The sequence below is a fragment of the Canis lupus genome, chromosome 8 (assembly GCF_003254725.2).
Source record: "Canis lupus dingo isolate Sandy chromosome 8, ASM325472v2, whole genome shotgun sequence".
NCBI classification, from domain to species: Eukaryota; Metazoa; Chordata; class Mammalia; order Carnivora; family Canidae; genus Canis; species Canis lupus.
In genome coordinates, this window is record NC_064250.1 from 22122126 (window position 1) to 22142558 (window position 20433).

Consider the following 20433-nt stretch of genomic DNA (forward strand, 5'->3'; position numbering starts at 1 on the left):
CAATAAATGATAAAAACCTCATAATTTGGGGATACCAAGATAACCTACTGCTTCACTATTGACTACTTTTTAAATTCCTAAGATTGTTTTGCTCATAAAAGGTACTCAAATTAACATGTTCAATGAAAAGGAACACCTAGACATGATTCCACATAATCCCCATCTGATCAAAAGGTACCCTTCACAATGATTTCTCAGTAGCTTAGTCAATAGCAGTCATCTGAGAGACATAACCCTCTTCATCTTCTACCATAGTAGGTTTGCAGGGTATCAGGAAAATAGTCTCCTGCCTTCAATGATGTCAAAATTTGGATGTTTCCCAAAACTTTCATCTCTCCTAATCTGTCCAACTATATATGGACATATATATGTATGTATGACTTCCATATAGAAAAATATATGAAGTTATATTGGGTAACTGATATTTTTTCCTGTGTCAAATCTCCCATATTCACATAACAGCAGTTAGAGATACCTTCCCCTCCTTATTCTCAATTCATATAGAGATGGTGGGTTGATCTCACCATTGAGTCTGGGCTTGCTTGTGCCTCAGGTACTGCCCATCAGAGTATCACACATGATGAACAGAGTGATTTAATTTAGAGAACCCAAATTAGGAACAAACTCAATCCCGGGGATATTTCTTTGTAATTTTAGGAATGAGAAATTTTTGCCCTGAAAGAGGGAGGGAGCAGAGAAAGGTCTATTGTTTGGCCTTCATGAAATGAAGCATATGCAAAAGAAAAAAAGGAAAAGAAAAAAGAAAGAACAAGACTGAGAGATAAAGAGAGACCAAATCTTAAAGACCTTATTTTAGTCCTCAAATACAGCTTTGCCTGAAGTCAGACCTATGCCTGAAATTTTCAGTTTTTTGAGTCAATAAATTCCTTTCTCCTTTAAGCCAGATGATATCACATGCAACAAAGTGTCCTTACTATGAATTTCATTAAATTTTTTCTAGGTTCATTCAAGTCATAATTTGCATGTGAATTACAAGGCAAGATTTCAAAGAAAGCTAATTTTATTAATGAGTTTCCTGCAAATGGGTACACTGGATATATATCACCAGAAGTGCAGATAATTTATCTTTCTTTTTTAAGGAAAAATTGAGTAATAATGTAAATATCATTTAGAGAATTGGATTTCCTTATATCTTAAATTTAACCAAAAAAGTTGCTTTGTTATATATCTGAAATTTTTCAAAACAGCATTAAAATTTTTGGATATCAAGCTAAAGATTATCTTTTTGATAATACTGAAGCTAGTCTGAATTTCTACTGAAAACAAAACCAAAAAATCAGAAGAGTATACATTAAACCATAAGAGCTGGGGTGCCTGGATGCTTCAGCTGGTTAAGCGTCTGCCTTGGTTCAGGTCTTGAGCCCAAAGCCCTCAGGTTTGAGCCCCGTATCAAGCTCCCTGCTCAGTGGGGGGCCTGCTTCTATCTCTGCCTGCTGCTCCCCTCTGCCTGCTGCTCCCCTGCTTGTGTGCTCTATCAAATAAATGAATAAAATCTTAAAAACAAAGCAAAAAAAATAACAATTTTATTCAAAACATGTAAAACCTCTACAATTACAGTTTTACTTTACAGTACAAATCCTACCCTGTTGGCATTCTAACAGGGTGTAGAGAAGTGCCTATCTGCTCTATTCTAAAAAAGAAAATATTTGCATTTACTCTAATAATTTTCTGTCAAACTAGGAATAAGGATCATTCTCATTCTTTGTATTCTCTCCAAAGCCACACAGAATGTGTAGCAAATGAAAAAAAAAAAAGTGTTTAGAAGAGCTCGTTTTCATGCACTACAGATTCTAACCTTGTCTCTAAGAGCCAAGGTTGATGCGTCCCATGCCAAATTAAATCTAAGATGTATGCAGAAATGAAAAGGGTAGCATTCCATGAAAAATTCCACTTTTCAGTTAAAGTAGCTAAGGTTTATTAAATATGCAAAAATTACAATGTCAATGTAACTTTGCAAATTAGGGTTTTCTTTTTAAATGTTTAAGCACTGTACTGTAAAGAATGAAACAGCTGAAGACTTTCACAGCTTGTTACCTGTATCTTTTTCTCAAAGAAACTGCACTAATAAATAAGCCATGCATTTCCCAAAGATAAGGGATTTTTGTTCATATCCCAGTGAGCAGTTTACTGAATATATTTGAACAAATTGTCTTTGTTCAGTGACCCTGACTAATTCTCCTGCTAGTTGGATCAGTGTTACAAACCTTGGTGCCTTATGATTCACAAGCATCATATTTTTGAGCTGATATATCCTCTCCATGCAGCTGATCATTGAGCACAAAGATGTTTTGTACTGTAGTAAGATGCATCATATTTTTTAAAATGGAGATTTGCAAAGGCTTAAGGAAGCTGAAGGCAATAATATAAAAGATCTGAAATAAGCATGTCTGAATACAGAACTGATTTTTTTCTTTTTAAATAACTTTTATTTTTTCTGATGATAAAGGTAATGAGGTTTCAGTGGAAAAATGTAGAAAATACCAAAAAGTATAAAGAATAAAAAGCACCTATAATCCCTACATCCTACAATATTAAAATTCTAAAAACTTAGAATTCTCCCAAAAATGTTAAAATCTGAGGAGAAAGAGGGAGATTTTCTTGACACTTTAACATGGAAATAAATAGATAACTTTTTTCTAAATTGAGATCATAGTCTAAATATTGTTTTGTATTCTTTGTTTTTATATTACATGTATCATAAACATTTACTTACATCATTAATTATAAAATGTGATCATTAACAATTTTATACTAATATACAGACTCCTGTATTTTAAAATATTTTTATTGAGGACCTAATGCCTGTCAGGCACTATGCTAAATTCTCAGTACACAGTCTTGAATGGATCTTTGTGGAGAGGCTTTGACCAAACTGTTAATTACAAACATGAATACTTCAATTGATAGCTATTTTTAAGACATACAAGTTCCTATGAAAGCAAATAATATAGGACTCATCTAACCTGGAAGATAAGGAAAGGCTTTCCTGGGAAGCACAATTTAAGATGAGCCCTGATGGATGAGTAAAAGTAAACCTGGTGAAGAAAAGAGAGGAGAGTAAGCAAACAAAACAGATGTGCAAGTTCTCCAATTGAGAAAAAGCTCCAGAGTGATTTATGGATAGAAAGGTCAGAATTGTGGAACATTAAAAGTCTGGCAGGAACAGGGAGAGTTCAGCAGATTAGGCTGGCAAGGTAGTCAGGGGCAGTGTTCTCAAGGTCTTTTAGGGCATATTAAGGATTGTGGGTTTTATCCTAACTGCTATGAGAAAACAAATGAAGTGTTATGATCAGATTTGCATATTAAAAAAGACCTCTGTGGCTGCTGGGCAGATAATGGATTACAGAAGAGAAAGATAAAAGCTGAGAGACAGTAAGAGAGCAATTGTAATAATTCCAGTTAGAGCTATTGGTTAGGACCAAGACAGAGAGACATATTCAAAATATATTTTGGAAGCAGAATCAATAGGACTTGGTGATGGACTCAGTGTGGGAGGTAAGAGGCTGATGTGTAGAATAAGTCTCAGCATGAGAAACTGAGCAATGAAGGTTTCATTTGCTAAACTGGGAGAGACTGATGGAGGAGCAAATCTGAAGGGGACAATCAAAAGTTCAACAGGGAAAACAAGAAATTTGAGCTACCCATGAGACACCAAAGTGAAGATGTGAAGTTGACAGTTGGATGCACCAAGTTGGGTCCTCAGAAAAGAACCTGGGTAGAAGATTAAATATTGAAGTCATGGGATCCCTGGGTGGCGCAGCGGTTTGGCGCCTGCCTTTGGCCCAGGGCGCGATCCTGGAGACCCGGGATCGAATCCCACGTCAGGCTCCCGGTGCATGGAGCCTGCTTCTCCCTCTGCCTGTGTCTCTGCCTCTCTCTCTCTCTCTCTCTGTGACTATCCTAAATAAATAAATAAAATATTTAAAAAAAAATAAATAAAATATTGAAGTCATTAACAAATAAATGGTATCTGATGATTTAATTTTTTCAGAATAAGTGAGATATTTAGGAAGAATATGTAAAATAAGCAAAGAAGTGCAGTGGAAACACAAACAGTTAAATATCAAAAACAGATAAAGTTTTAGGAAAAAGTATTTTTAAAAGGAATAGCCTTTTATAGAGAGGTAAGAGCAAAATCAAAGTACTGTAGTGTCAAGGAAACCAAGAAAATGTTCCAAAGATGGGAAGTTCAACATGTTCACGAGAGATTAAGTATTTTGATTGAAAATGACTCACTGGATTTACAAACATGGAGTCCATAATGAGCTCAGTGAGAGGTTAGGTAAGAGGTGGGGCAGGAGCCAAATAAGAATAAGTAAAGCATGAGGTTGTAAAGATAGTATCTGTAGATAGCTTTTTTGAGAATCTTGACTATGAAAGGTATATCAGAAAGAGATGTACATTCAAGGAAAAATGTGACTGATGGTTTATTTGTTTTGTGTTTTAAAGTTTGACTGATTGATTTATTTAAGAGACAGAGATCATGAGCAAGGGGAGGGACAAAGGGAGAGGGAGAGAAAGAATCTCAAGCAGACTCCCCACTGAGTATAGACCCTGAAGTGGAGCTTGATCTCAAGACCCTGAGTTTATGACCTGAGCCAAAATCAAGAGTCCAACCCTTAACCAACTAAATCAGACACCCCATTTGTTTTTTGTTTCAAAGGATGAAAGACTCAAAAACAGATTTGCTGAAAATGATAGCATAGATTAAAGGGAGGAGAAGCATAAAGCAACTGCTTGACCAAGGCCTTAGAGAAGATACAAGAAGATGGAATCCAGAGCACACAGAGGACTTCATCTTTCTTGGGAGATGGGAATCCTTCATACTATCTCAAAAAGAATAAAAGAGTTAATAGATTTGTTGTCACTGTGTAACAGCTTTTACTTTTTTCTATATAGTATGCAGTAATGTAATCCTCTAACACCCAGGAGAGATAAAGGAGAGTGAAAAATAAAGAGAATAGAGATTTGAAAAGATTGGAGAAGGTGTGCAAGTATGAAATAATCTTTGGTAAGTGTAAGTGAGTGGAATTGCCAAGTTTGAAGGCCCAGATAAAATTAAAGATAACTTAAATATAAGTGATTTTCTCCAATAATTCTTAGTTGCAGCAATACAGGATAGAGAAAGCTGGTAGTTGAAGTTTTGCAGAGTTGAAATTTTGCTGGGAAGTAGAACAAAAAAAGAAACAAAGTACTGAAGAGTTTAAAAGAGAGTGACTATAATGAAAAATGGACTCTAATTTGGATACAATGAGAACAGGAAGAGAAGGTAGAGTCAACACAATAATTTAATAAGCCTATGTGGTTAAACATTCAAGTTAATTTAAATTTTTAATTATATTAATAAGGTTATGAACATATTTGCAAATAATGAATTAATAAAAGTTTTGATCATTTTACTTAGTTCCTAAAGTGAGTCAAAGTTAATAAACATTTTAGAAGTCCTAATACATAGATCCAAATTGCTTTCCATTAAAGGTATATATACCCCCACAAAAAGTGAGAATTCCCACTACATTTACCAGACTGAATATCATCCCTTTTATTATTGCCTAATTGATAGCAAAAATGAAAGAATTAATTCTTACAAAGGAAACATTGATTAAGATATGAATCAAAATTCAGTTTTTAGATTATCTCCGATATTTATTTCCTCTTTTTCAGCTGAAACGAAAAAATTGTAAATGTTTTATTATCCATATTTCTTGAATTTACATAAATAATAGAGAATATTAAAATGTATATTTTGAAATTGTATTTTATCTTCCAATAACCCCTGCAAAATCATCTCTATTGTTCCATGTTTTGAATTTTTTTCTTTTTTTTTCAATGTAAGGATGGATAGTTGGTAAACTATGTCTGCCATCAAAGGCTCACATATCTCATGGGGAAATTAATGTTGTAAATATTGATTTCTACTATACCAGGATCTTTCTAGAAGCCTAGGAAATACATCAGAGAGAAAAAAAATAAAAGGAGTCTACCCTGAAGTTGTTTACAGTCTAATTGGAAAGACAATTGTATTAACAAAAATTTCTTTAAAGTTACTGACAAAGAAACATCTACAAATTATCAACACTTAGCCATAATGATAAATGTGAAAGAAAATGAGATAAATGTAGCGGATCACTGGCCAGGGTCATCTTGTTTAAAACTGAACTCATTTTCCCTGATCCCAAACCTTGTCCCTGCAGTGTCTTTTATTTATCCATCTGTCTTTTATTTATCCATCCAGTTGCATAAACCAGAAACCTGAACAATCTCCCCAAAGCACCCGCGCTCAACTATCCACGAAGTGATATCCATTCTAATTGTATAATCTCTATCTATAGATTTCTCTCTAAACCCATTGCCACTATCTTAATTTGAGTATACAGAATTTCATGACCAGAGGATTGGAATATCATTTTCACCAACACTATTCTACCATTACAATCACTACGGAAGAATTGTGAATTGAATGGAATTTTATTTCAACCAATCAGTCATCATTCATGTACAGTACCAACTGTTCAGGAAAACACCTGAATTTTACTAGCAGGGCTTCTAAAATAATTGGAAGTTTCATGCAGTTATATGATGGATGCAGTTCTATCATTCATTTTTCCTTTAATTACTTAACAAATTACTTTCCAAATTACTTAACTTAACAAATGTTTATCAAATAACTATTGAGTATTTATGTGGTATTTTTCCTTCCAAACATTATTGTTTTAATGCACTGTCATACAGCCAATATATATATATCATAAACTGCTCTATCAGTATTTCTTGTTTTGTCAAAAAAAAAATCAGTCATGAATACTGTTTTTAGCAAGGTCACTTGATTTCAAAGTAGTCAGTGTGTTTTCTAACTTCTTAACCATATGCCTTTTTCCACTTTATATAGATATCAAAAAGCAATGGAGTAAGTATATATATTATATATACACTAGATTATAATATATAATATATGTATAAAATATAATATGTGTGTGTGTATATATATATATATATATATATTTATATTTAGAGAGGAGAGATTAACAATATATTTAGGTTTTCCACCTGAAGCAAACCTTTGCTAGAACTTCTATCTTCTGTATGATCCCAATAAATTCTATATAAAACATCTTCTATTGCTTTTTCACAACGGGTTTGCTGCCAGAACACAGGTGTCGTGAAAACCACCACTAAACCTAAACCAAAATGGGAAAGGAAAAGACTCACATCAACATCGTCGTCACTGGACACGTAGATTTGGGCAGGTCTACCACTATTGGCCATCTGATCTACAAATGTGGTAGGATCAAAAGAACTATCGAAAAATTTGAGAAGGAGGCTTCTGAGATGGGAAAAGGCTCCTTCAAGTATGCCTGGGTCTTGGATAAACTGAAAGCTGAAGGTGAACATGGTATCACCATTGGTATCTCCCTGTGGAAATTCAAGACCAGCAAGTATTATGTGACCATCATTGATGCCCCAGGACACAGAGACTTTATCAAAAACATGATTACAGGCACATCTCAGGCTGACTGTGCTGTCCTGATTGTAGCTGCTGGTGTTGGTGAATTTGAAGCAGGTATCTCCAAGAATGGGCAGACCCGTGAGCATGGCCTTCTGGCTTACACACTGGGTGTAAAACAACTAATTGTTGGTGTTAACAAAAATGGATTCCACTGAGCCACCCTACAGCCAGGAGATATATGAGGAAACCGTTAAGGAAGTCAGCACCTACATTAAGAAAATTGGCTACAATCCGGACACAGTAGCATTTGTGCCAATTTCTGGTTGGAATGGTGACAACATGTTGGAGCCAATTGCCAACATGCCTTGGTTCAAGGGGTGGAAAGTCACCCGTAAAGATGGGAATGCCAGATGCCAGTAGAACACACTGCTTGGAGCTCTGGATTGCATTCTGCCACCAACTCGCCCCAACTGATAAGCCTTTGTGTCTGCCTCTCCAGGATGTCTACAAAATTGGTGGTATTGGTACTTTCCCAGGGGCCAAGTGGAGACTGGTGTTCTTAAGCCTGGCATGGTGGTCACCTTTGCTCCGGTCAATGTTAAAATTGAAGTAAAGTCAGCTGAAATGTGCCATGAAGCTTTGAGTGAAGCTCTTCCTAGGGACAATGTGGGCTTCGATGTCAAGAACATATCTGTCAAAGATGTTCGTCATGGCAACGTGGCTGGTGACAGCAAAAGTGACCCACCAATGGAAGCAGCTGGCTTCATGGCTCGGGTGAATATCCTGAACCATCCAGGCCAAATCAGTGCTGGATATGCACCTGTGCTAGATTGTCATACAGCTCACATTGCTGGCAAGTTTGCTGAGCTGAAGGGGAAGATAGATTGTCATTCTGGAAAAAAGCTGGAAGATGGTCCCAAGTTCTTAAAATCTGGGGATGCTGCCATTGTTGATATGGTTCCTGGCAAACCTATGTGTGTTGAGAGCTTCTCTGACTATCCTCCTCTGGGCTATTTTGCTATTCGTGACATGAGACAGATGGTTGCTGTGGGTGTCATCAAAGCAGTGGACAAGAAGGCAGCTGGAGCTGGCAAAATCACCAAGTCTGCCCAGAAAGCTCAGAAGACTAAATGAATATTATCCCCAATACCTGCCACCCCAGTCTTAATCAGTGGTGGAAGAACAGTCTCAGAACTGTTTGTGTCAATTGGCCATTTAAGTTTAATAGTAAAAGACTGGTTAATGATAACAATGCATTATAAAACCTTCAGAAGGAAAGGAGAATATTTTGTGGACCATTTGGGATTTTTTGTGCATGTGTGGCAGTTTTAAGTTATTAGTTTTTAAAGTCAATACTTTTTAATGGAAACGACCAAAAATCTGTCACAGAATTTTGAGACCCATAAAAACAAAAGTTTAATGAGATAATTAAATAAATAAATAATAAATAAATCATCTTCTATTTCACCTAAGTTGAAAAAGGAAATGAATAAAGATAAATTTATCAATTAATAAATTGTACCACGCTTGTATTTTGAAATAAAACATGACCCAAAATAGCATTTTTAAAAAATTATCTAGAATCTTAAATGACTTCCTAATATCTAACTGTTATTTCATGATAGAAGTTAAACATATAATATTTGGCACTGAGGTATACAAACAGTGGCAGCACACAGGCCTGGAGCCTTCTGTTTTGGCTAATATAAGCCATTATTCTGACTCACATCAAGCTTAACTTTTCATTGAAATGGTCTCAGTAGGCTCCTTATTCCATTTGAAAAGAACAGGACAAAGAGTTCACCTTCAGACAGTTCTTTACTTCTTTTGGTGTAAGAAAATGGTCTGCTAAAAGCCTCAGAAGGGGGGAAAGATTTAGAAGAAAGAAAAAGTTGCATTTTTATCAAAAAGGTAAAATCCAGAAGATCCTAACGTAAATTCTCTCTCTTCCTTAGATATTATGTGCACATATAATTTTATTGAATATTTACATGATTAATGATTTCCTGCATAATGATTATTCTCCTTTTGTAGAATGGGAGTATCTTTTAAATCCCCTCATAGAGTCTGAGTAATGCATTTAGTAAAATTTATCATTAACTTGCTAATTACTGAAATAAAAGGAAAGAAATTCTAAAAAGAGGAGCAGAGATCTGAGTATTAAGTAAGAAAGACAGGAAGGAGAAATAGACAAGAAACAAATGAAAGAAATAATGTGGCTGTTAAATATTTTGGGCACACTCCAGTATCTACTCACATAGAAATTAGAAAGCCTGACCATCAAAAGGAATACAAAAGTCATTTTTTTTTTTGGCTCTATTTCAAAACTGATTGCTTACCTAGATGCTCAGCAGAAGCATAGTTTAGTGGCTATACCTAGCTGAGTCCATTTAGTTCAGGGTTTGTTCCTTTACAATGCCTAAGGAATGTCTGATTCCTTGTTTATGCGTTTACACTGGGACTTCAAATGGTCAACAAAACTATTATTTTGGGAAACTAAAGGCATGTAATGGAAAGAACCACCTTAGGTTAAGTAACAAGTAATCCCTATAAATATACACCAAATTATAAATGGCACATGGGTGTGGTTCTGCTGTGGTTCATTGAGCAAACTTCCATTCAACAGTCATTGAATCCCACTTAGTGTGGGTGTACAAAGTTCTTTTTCCCCAACTCAATCTTAACCCACTTCTTTTCTCACTGTCTTGTCTGCAAAGCCATGTTGTTCATTTCTTTAAAAAAAAAAAATTGATTGATTTGAGAGAGAGAGATGGAGAGAGATGATACATGTGCATATACAAGCAGAGAAAGGGGCAGAGGGAGAGGGAGACAGATCCTCAAGCAGTCTACAGGCTGAGCAAGGAGCCCACCTGGGCTTGATCCAGGATCCTGAGATCATGACCTGAGCCGAGACCAAGAGTCAGGGGCTCAAGAGACTGAGCCACCCAGGCACCCCCAAGTTATTCACTTCTGACTTGTGTGTCAGCAGTGCTCCAATATATTAAATGCAAGGAGAAATCCCTGAACATGTTCTCTTAAAATAGAGAGGTACCATCACAAACTAGAAAGAACATGGATTTCACACAAAAACAGACTGATTTTAAATCCTGGGCTTGACTCTAATAATAATGAATCCTCAACTTATTCAGCTATAAAATGAAAATAAAAATTTTATCTTCCTCACAGAATTTGTATAAAGATTAAATATTACCAATATATGTGAAATACATAGAACATAGTAGGTATTCAAAAAATAAAAGTTATTTTTGAAATCTAAAAATTTTCTCTCAAAGTCGTAGGATTTTATTTCTAGTTCTGGTCAAATAACCATTGTCGAAGTCCACATTCCATGGGTACTATAGTCTGTGTTTCTATGAAGTTTCCTTTATGTGTCAGTCAGTGGCTTTAAGGGTTGGGAGGGAGGAATATTTTTCAAGGTCAGTTCCTGGCTCTTTCCCAGTACTCCAAAAGCCTTCTCGCTGTGTCTATTTCCTATTTCTCACTTAAATAGTTTTCATTTTCGTTTCCTTTATGCCACCAAATTCACCCAAAAAGAAACTGAAAAAAAAAAAAAAAAAAAGCTGCATGCACCTGGAACTGAATTTAGATTCACCTAGCCAGCTCACCTGCAAGTTTTTCTTATACCCACCACATGCAGGATACACAAGAAGCAAAGACACAATTCTACCTTTTTTCTAAAGATTTTCTTTACTTATTTGGCAGAGAGACAGAGTGCATGCACAAACAAGAGGAGCCGCAGGCAGAGGGAGAAGCAGGCTCCCCACTGAGAAGAGAGCCAACTCCGGGCTTGAGCCCCAGAGAGCCAACAGGGAGCCCACAGGGAGGTTAATCCCAGACCCTGGGATCATAATCTGAGCCAAAGGCAGAGGATTAACTGACTGAGCCACCCAGGCACCCTGCCACAAACCCTCTAATAGACATACTCATACTCTCACATAAGCACCACTCAGCATTTTGTTTTCTTGACTATCTCTTCTCAGACATTTCTCTGGTTTCCTGAAGCAAGTCTATCAAAAGCTCAAATGTTGTACAAAGAAGCAAATCTCTGGATATAGATATGGAGTAATTTTATTTTGAGTTAAAAAAATGTAAAAATTGGAAAAAGTTACATAGCTCTTCATATATAACATTTATGCAAGTTTGAAAATATTCACAACACAATCATATTTTGAAATGGTACATAAATATTCAAGGCCATTCAAAAAAGCACATTAGAATGAGTGCCTACGGGGAAGAAGAAATTGGAAACACAAATCAGAAATGAAAAGAAAAAAACTGAGTGGAATTGTACAGATTATTATGTTAAGTGCCATTAAGTAGAATTATTTGAACTACTAGTATTTAAGACAGATAATTCAGACAAATGTGTTGTATTAGTCCCATTTGACTAGGCTCTGCTGCAGTAACAAATAAATCCTAAAGATGAAAATTATTTTTCATATTATTTTTCAAAATGATCAATTATCAAAAATTATTTTACTATACAACTGATATTACAGAATATGAGTTGAATCTGAAAATGTAGGGCATCCTTAAGACCAAATCACAGAATTAGATTTACCCAGTTAGTCATAGCACTGGGAGTTCACCAGTCAGATTACGCCACTCCTCTCCCTTCAGGGAAGAGGAATGCAGGACTACAGAGGGCAGGAATGTTAACCTATGCCCTCTCCATGAAAGGAAGCACAAGGAATAGAAACGCTTCCCACCATATGCCCCGCATTGACTTAGCCACAGTGAAATTTTGAAGTCTTTTGCCACATCCTTCCTATCAGCTTAAAAAATGATACCATCATTTTTCAGCTATGACCCTTATAACAATTAACCTTATTTGGACAAATTTTAGATTTCCTCCTAAATCATATTCTTTTGTATTCTACAAACATTACACCTTATTTTTATTCAAAAAATTTTTTCTTAAAAAAATAAAAAACAATAAAATTTTTTCTTATTCACTAAAATTTAAAAATCAGTTCAAGGTACTATTACTAGTCCTCTCCTAGTTTACTAGTCACTTAATTCATTCCCACAAAAAGAAATGAACAATAATTTAGGCTACTATCATGTTTGTAATTTGCCACTTCTAATGCTGTTTTTGGAGATACCAGATACAGTGCATTTTGCAAAAAATGTTAAATAGCACCCAAATTCATATATGCTTTTAGAGCTATCTCAATTTCTATTCATTTATACTTGCAAATAGGAAATCAAATTTATTCTGATAAGGAATATATATCTGACCATATAAAGGAAGAACTAAAAGAAATATTTTCTTTAGAGGTGTTTTGGTCCAAAAACATAAGACTAGAATTGAAATAACACACTTTAGATGGTATACACTATATACTTACCCACAGCTATATAGTTTAGATTCCTTAAATTCATAAACATCTTTTTTAATCTGCATATATTCTATTATATATCTCAAAACTTACTTATCATTAGTCCCTGCTCCCTTTAAGAAGAAAGTATGATAAATTTGGCATTATCATCAGGTACTTTTGATGCTAAAGAAGTCAATGAATCTAGTGCATGTTTGATGTGCTATGAATGCATAAATTATATTTAAAAGGGAGAATTCTGTTCCTTTACATTTATTTAGCGGGTATCACCATGGTAACTGAGCACTTTCACAAAGCCTAATTTATGACCCAAAAAATACAAAGAGGAAAAAGAGCTTATATTTTCTATGTTTCGCAGATTGACAGAAAAAAACTTTTGGGTTGACATATATTTGGGGAGGGAAAAAATATCTGGGCAGCAATATGGACAAAAGCAATCTCTTTCTATATGTAAAGTTTCGGGCCTCTCAAATCCATGCTATAAGAAAAGCTATCTCAGGAAAAATCCTTCTCACAGAGAATAATTCAATCTCACAACAGAAGAGCCCACAGAAACAATCTTACCTAACCAACCCTGTTTTGCAGATGATGTCCATGAAGCCTAGTCAGGTCATCTGAACTCCTTGAGATTGCATAACCCATTTGTGATGAGTCCAGCCTCAACCCCAAGCCAGCTGCCCCCTGATCTCTGGCTCTTTCCTTCTAGTTACACTTTGAATATCCCTTTTCTACCACTTGTCACCATTAAAATACAATTCTTTAAAAAAAAAAAAAAAAAAAAATTCTTTGAGAAGTCTTTGATTCTAATCAGGTACATTTTAATTCATTTCTGTAAAAACCAGTTAAAATAACATTTAATGTATCAATCAAACAAGTGATAAATTGTTATATAAAAATTCATACAAGGTTTGGATGTGGTCTTTTTAAAGTTTGTTTACAGTAAAAGTCAAAAAACATGAAGGTCCTGGGATTTCAGCAGGAGTTAAAAGTCTTCTATGCAGGAGCAGCCTCTATTTCAGAAGCCTAATCTACTTTGCACCCAACCTATGATGGTGGGTGTGTTGCCATGGATCCAGGAAGCAATGATAACAATCTGATCCAAGCAAGCTTGATCTGTAGCTTAATTCTCACCATTCTCATCATAGAATGAGCCCTTATCATGGGCACCTACATGAGTGACCCAGACAGTTGAAACAGCAGCTATAATTTGTTTCCATAGTTTCACAGGCCTAAAGAGGCATGTTTTTAATTTTCCAGTCATAATTTTCTCTGTGACAGAGTACCAGCTAGGACATCCATGGCAGTCTAGAGTTAGTAAAGATATAACAATGTTCATAAAGGGCCAAAGGTATGAGAGTGGCCTGACTTCTGCCCATTTTGCAGAATGATCATGTCCATTTTCAGTTCTACAAAGCTGGTGTTGAAACTGAACATCTATAGCAGCCCAGTGAACACCTTAGGATTTCAGCTTAGAAGAACCACCAGTGAAAGCCGAGGCATCTAGGAAAACCTTTGAGACAGACAAATGCCAGTTTATTTCTCACAGCAATACAGTAGCTGGAGTATCCGTATTTGCATCACGTTCCCAAAGCTCCATTCCTAAGGGTGATGTCAAGAAGGTGCGTGCCATAGGTTTCATTACAGAGAGAAACCCCAAGCATAGGGAGCTTGGAGAATGCATGCCTATATAACGGGCAGTATGCATGCTTGCCCTTTGCCCCAGAGGAGGATGTTATCTTTATCATTCCAGATGGTAAACAAACCTACTCTTTAAAAGGAGACACATCTCTATCTGCCAAGGCTATTTACTATTCAAACATCATTGAAAATGTAACCTAGAACAAAGGTAGTCAGGGCCTCTTCTGATAAGACAACCAAAATGTAGAAGACTCATGAATTATCTCCCAAACATGTAAACAATGAGTAAAATGATTTAAAAGTTAAATCTCTATATGAGCTTATTGTTATGACAATCCTTTCATTTTTTAACATATTTATTGAGGTATAATTGACATATAAAAAAACTGCATGCATATCAAATATGTTTTACTTTGTTTTAACATGTGTATATACCCATGAAACCATGAGCCTAATCATATTAATGAACATAGCTATCCCCCCAATATTTCTTTGTGTCCTTTTTACTTTTAATTTCTCCTTTCCACTAAATATCACATGATTTTCCTAAACACAGATGAAATTAGGCTGAATTATCAATTTCTTCTTTGAGATAGCAATTATACTTCTACTAGACAAGGCATAATAAGTGATTCTTGATATAAGTATATACTTTAGTTCATAGTCTGAGCTAAATGGTTGCGCTAAAAAAATTATGAAAGTTTTCTATCATTATCCTCAATATCATGTGGATAAGAATAGGTATTTTTTTTTTTTTTTAAGAATAGGTATTGAGTTTTACTTTAGTCAATGGAGGTTTTTGTTTTCATATTTTATCACCAAAAATGATCTTCTTGCAATATTTAGATAATCATTGAAATTATAAAGCTTTGATTTTCTTTCAAGAAATTTTCAACCTACTTTTTTCTTCAGAGTTAATCCCTTAAAATAAAAAAAGTGGTTCTATTATATTCTTCTGGTGAATGAGGATAATTTAAATGTTCCTTTAGGCTTTTAAAGAAAGTTATCTTATCTCTGCTTTTGAGATTTCTAAAGTAAAATTTTTCCATAGTCTTTAGAATATTAAAATAAATTATATGGAACATTATAGGTACATGTCACATTAACACAATATGAAACCATAACTAAGCAAAATTAAATTATTATATATGTGGTTTATCATGTTATAAATTATCACTTTACTTAAATAGTAAAGAACTAATAGGTGATAGCTTGCATCATTCAACATCAAGTATGGCAAACCTAACAAGAAATGGATGCCTAAAAATTAATTGAAGTAGAATTTTATTTGTAATGGTCCTTGGAATGAATTCCTATTCAGGAGAAAAACTGTAACTGTAGTATGTAAACATCTTCAATCAGATAACTCAATGGAAATCAGTAAAATTCTAATGAATAAAGAACATAATCAATATTGTAACATTCCATGTCTGCTTTTAAGAGGCAAACTATACAGCAAATTAAAGCCATTTTTATACTCATATTTATCATAGGTTTAATGTATTTGTTGGTATTTTTGTACTTTTAAAACTAGGTAATTTAAAAAACATTATATCATCTTTTCTTAGTACAGCCTAAAAGCTAAAGATATATTTTAGGAACCTAGACATCATTGCAACTTGAAATGTACCACAAAAATTGCATTATAAAAGAAATATTAAGACATTTTTACACAGTGACCTGGAAGATGTTTAGAAATGCAGGAAATAAATGATAAATGTTTATTATTTTGCTATTTAAGCAATGATAGTTTGATAGGGAAAACTAAAAGATTTTCTGAAATTAAAAGAATTTTTCAATATGTTAGATAAATATAACTATCAAGAAAGTGTTTGAACAGGCATAAAAATATTTTATTGGCCTCAGAAAATTTAATGAAATTTCCATGCTTGAAAACTAGCAATATACAAGCAGGTAGGCATCTGAGAGGATATTGGAGGATGACCAAAGTCTACCCATAACACTTTGGGGTTGTTTTTTTTTTTTTTTTTTTAAGATTTTATTTATTTATTCATATGCAGAGAGAGAGAGAGAGGCAGAGACACAGGCAGAGGGAGAAGCAGGCTCCATGCAGAGAGCCTGATGTGGGACTCGATCCAGGGTCTCCAGGATCACGCCCTGGACTGCAGGCGGCGCTAAACCACTACACCACCAGGGCTGCCCCACTTTGGGGTTTTGTTTTTTTTTTGTTGTTTTTTTTTGTTTGTTTGTTTTTAATTTTTTTTTTTTTTTTTTTTTTTTTTTTATTTATGATAGTTACAGAGAGAGAGAGAGAGGCAGAGACACAGGCAGAGGGAGAAGCAGGCTCCATGCACCGGGAGCCCGATGTGGGATTCGATCCCGGGTCTCCAGGATCGCGCCCTGGGGCCAAAGGCAGGCGCCAAACCGCTGCGCCACCCAGGGATCTCCCACTTTGGGGTTTTGAATTCCTCTTTTTATCATACTGTTTTTCTTCTTCTTTCTTCTTTTGGTGTACCTTATTCAATCATGAGCAGTACATGTTAATTTAGCACTATGGGGAATTTTTTTTTCTGGTAAAGTTTGTATCATTACTTACTCCACATCTATCTATGAACTTTCTAAGTCTGCTTACAGATGACATTCTTCTATCATATTGCTATCATCTTTTTACTTATAAATGAGTTATTCTCAGCAGACTATACTCATGAGACGGGCTTACATCCCCATTCAATTCTCCATACTCTTATTTTTCTTAGCCAATCTAAGTCCTACAGTTTGATCCTTAAACTAGGACTCAGCACAAAACACTAAACCAGAAAAATCCTTCTTTAAAGAACTATGTCTATAGAAACATTTCCCTGCCAATGTCCTGAGTATGAATTATAAAAGCAGAGAGAAAAAAATAAAAAGGATCATGGCAGGAGCATTAGATTCGTGGTCAATCAGAATTTGATTCAAATCTTGGCTCCAGGGACGCGTGGGTGGCTCAGCGGTTAAGGTCTGCCTTCCGCTCAGGGCATGAATCTGGAGTCCTGGGATCGAGTCCCATATTGGGCTCCCTGCATAGAGCCTGTTTCTCCCTCTGCCAGTGTGTGTCTGTCTGTCTCTCTCTCTTTCTCTCTCTCTCTGAATCATGAATAAAAAAAGTAAAATCTTAAAAAAAAAAATCTTGGCTCCATCATTCCTTAATTTATATAACAAATTATTTAACTTCTCTGGACATAGAATGGAAATGATTTTACCTATCCCACATGGTTCTTGTGAGCATTAAATTAGAAAGTACAGGGGCATCTAGGTGGCTCAGTCATTTGGACACCTGACTCTTAATCTTGGTTCAGGTCATGGAATCAAGCCCCACATAAGACTCCACACTCACCAGGGAGTCTGCTTGCGATTCACTCTTTCCTTCTCACTTTGCCCCTCCCCTCCCATGCTCTCTCGCTCTCTCCCTTACTCTTTCTTTCAAATAAATGAATAAATATTTATTTTTTATAAAAGTAAAATACAAATTAGGAGTTTTGTTCAGAGTAAATTTCAAATAAATATTAGTTGTTAATCAAAAGTTAAATCAATTCCATTGATCATTGATTACTATGTTTGGTATGTTTTAGGATTGTATAAGGTTTTTTTCTTCTTAATCTGAGGTCAATTTTTCTCTGGCATGCAAATTTCATACAATTGTCTTTAAAGCGCAAATCTCTACCACATTTATAATCCTTTAGTTACTCTCCATCTGGTCTCTGCCTTTCTAATCTTATTTCCCAGTTCCCATACCATGCACATACTGGCTCCAGCCAAGTCAGAATGCAAGCAACTCCCTGAAAAAGCCTCCTTCTTTCTCCCCTCCATGTTCTGCACCACCCTTTCCCAGACTGCCTCTTCCATTTGGTCTCTTTTCCACTGGAACAACTCTTACCCATTCCTCAAGATTCAGCTCAATGACCTTACCCTAGAAAGCCTACCAGAACCTCTCCAAATGTCAGTGCTCCCATAGTACTTAATTCACACTACAACTACAGGGTCTGTATAGTTGCTTTGTTTCTTCCTGTGTCTCCTCTCACACTTGGTTGGGATCCTCTAGTAGGCAAAAACTATTTATTTCTCTCTTACCCTCATACTTGACACATATTTGGCATTCAACAGATGAAGACTGAATGTATAGAAGGGTTGTATTCTACTGGTATTGTAAGAAATAAATCCATAAGTGATGGCTATATCCACACACAGAAGTTGATGTCTGACAAATTTTCTACTTTTGTGCTGACATGGATTAAAGCAGTCTTCAGAAAACCTTCATTCAAAGGCAAATACCATACAATGGAAGGAAAATGTATAAATCCACTATCATTTTTACACAGATTTGTTTAATCAACCAGCAAATCTTAAAATAGGGTTGTGATGGTCTGGAAAAGATCTTTTTATGGAGCAAATGTTACCACAGGAAGAACCCAAATCCATTGCTGTTGAGGGAGAGAAAAAAAGTCATGTGCACTATTACAGTGGATGGTCTAGATAGGTTATAACTGATCAGTTGCAAAAGCAGAAATAACAAGAGCGGGAGGCTGAGGAAAAACCGTCCAGTCAACAATTTGCCATGAACCACACCTATACCCACAATTGCACATAGCCTCCTCTGGGAAGACAAACTAAATACTCATAAGATCAAATTTTGTTAAGAAGGTAAATGTACTATGAACAAAAAATCATTTCAAAATTATAAATATAAATCATGTTTCAGATTTTCCATGCTATTGCTTCCCATATGCAGTGTGAAAAGCTCAAAGCTAATAACCTATCACACATCAAAGGAAAAGCTAAGTAACTTGTCAAATCCTGAGAGAACCACAGCTAAGTAATGTCTCAGGTACTCTTTCACTGTCCTTACCAAGAACGTATACTTTAAGGAAAAAAGAGAGGAAAATAGTTGCTTCCATTTGTAAAAAGATACTCCTTAAGGAAGGAAAACACTACAGGACAAATAGACTATTTTATATTAAGTCAGTGTTATTTATCTCCATTGCTTATGGTAAGAGCTGGGTCAGGACAAAGGGACAGAGACCACAAGACCCAGTGGTCACACTGGCAGAGATATATTGGCACTGCTGCCCTGCAGTGTCAGGTCAGGAGGCTGGGAGGTTAAATCTGACACCAGGACAAAAGGGGAGTCATTGAGAGGAGTAGACCAAGAGAAGCAGCAAGAAATTACAGTGCTTCCATAATCATACTTGAGGAAAATTGCTTTACAATAGAACACAGACATATTTCTCAGAACATGTGTTTCTTTTTCATCATTGTTTGGACATAATTTTCTGTGAATATAATGTCTGACTCTCAGTTTTAAAATACTCCTCCCAAGAACACTTACAAAAAATGTAGCAGTTTTTATGCTGTGCTATATTGTATAACTATTCACAAAAATGTACAGTCTTTCCTCTGAGAGGATTAAATAGCCTCACCCTGTTGAATGTAGGAGTGGCATATGACTTGCTTTGGCCAATGAAATACTGGAAAGGATATGTATCACTTCAAGTGGGAGCTTTCAGAGTAAAGGATGCTTTGCCATTCTATCATTTCCTGCCTCCACAAGTATTGCAATTTTCAAGTGAAAAGTTTCTTCATTAGCCTGGATCCTGGAGTGAAGATGACATGGAACAGAGCTGCAGCCAACTCACAATGAACATGCACCATGAATAAGAGATAAGCTTTTCTTTCCTTTTTTTTTTTTTCTTTTAAGATGCTGACATTTGGAGGATTGTGTGTTACTACCAAATAACCTAGCTCACCCTGACTAACAAAGACATCATTTCTCAGACTAGAATGTAGCAGGCCAAAAGGAAGACTTCTTAGTTTATAGTGATACGCACTGTTTCTTAAACAGCTAGGGTTCCTAAAACTAAACCTGTTATCAATTTAAATTAATTAACTTAAAAACAAGTGATTTTCCAAAAGATATTTTTTAGGTCAGAATGTTTCTTACAAAGGAACAAGGTTATAAGTAGAAAT

At 35.4% G+C, this 20433-nt stretch overlaps 1 protein-coding gene, 1 long non-coding RNA gene and 1 pseudogene across 23 annotated transcripts in view; 1 reads left to right on the forward strand and 2 right to left on the reverse strand.

The window, feature by feature from the left end:
* The window catches only part of LOC112657337 (uncharacterized), a 301844-nt gene that overhangs the window by 210651 nt on the left and 70760 nt on the right, over nucleotides 1-20433 (reverse strand). The window lies entirely within an intron of this gene.
* FSCB (fibrous sheath CABYR binding protein) overlaps nucleotides 1-20433 on the reverse strand; it is a 220716-nt gene that overhangs the window by 64628 nt on the left and 135655 nt on the right. The gene's annotated exons all lie outside the window — the stretch shown is intronic.
* On the forward strand, nucleotides 7210-8751 carry LOC125755550 (elongation factor 1-alpha 1-like; annotated as a pseudogene).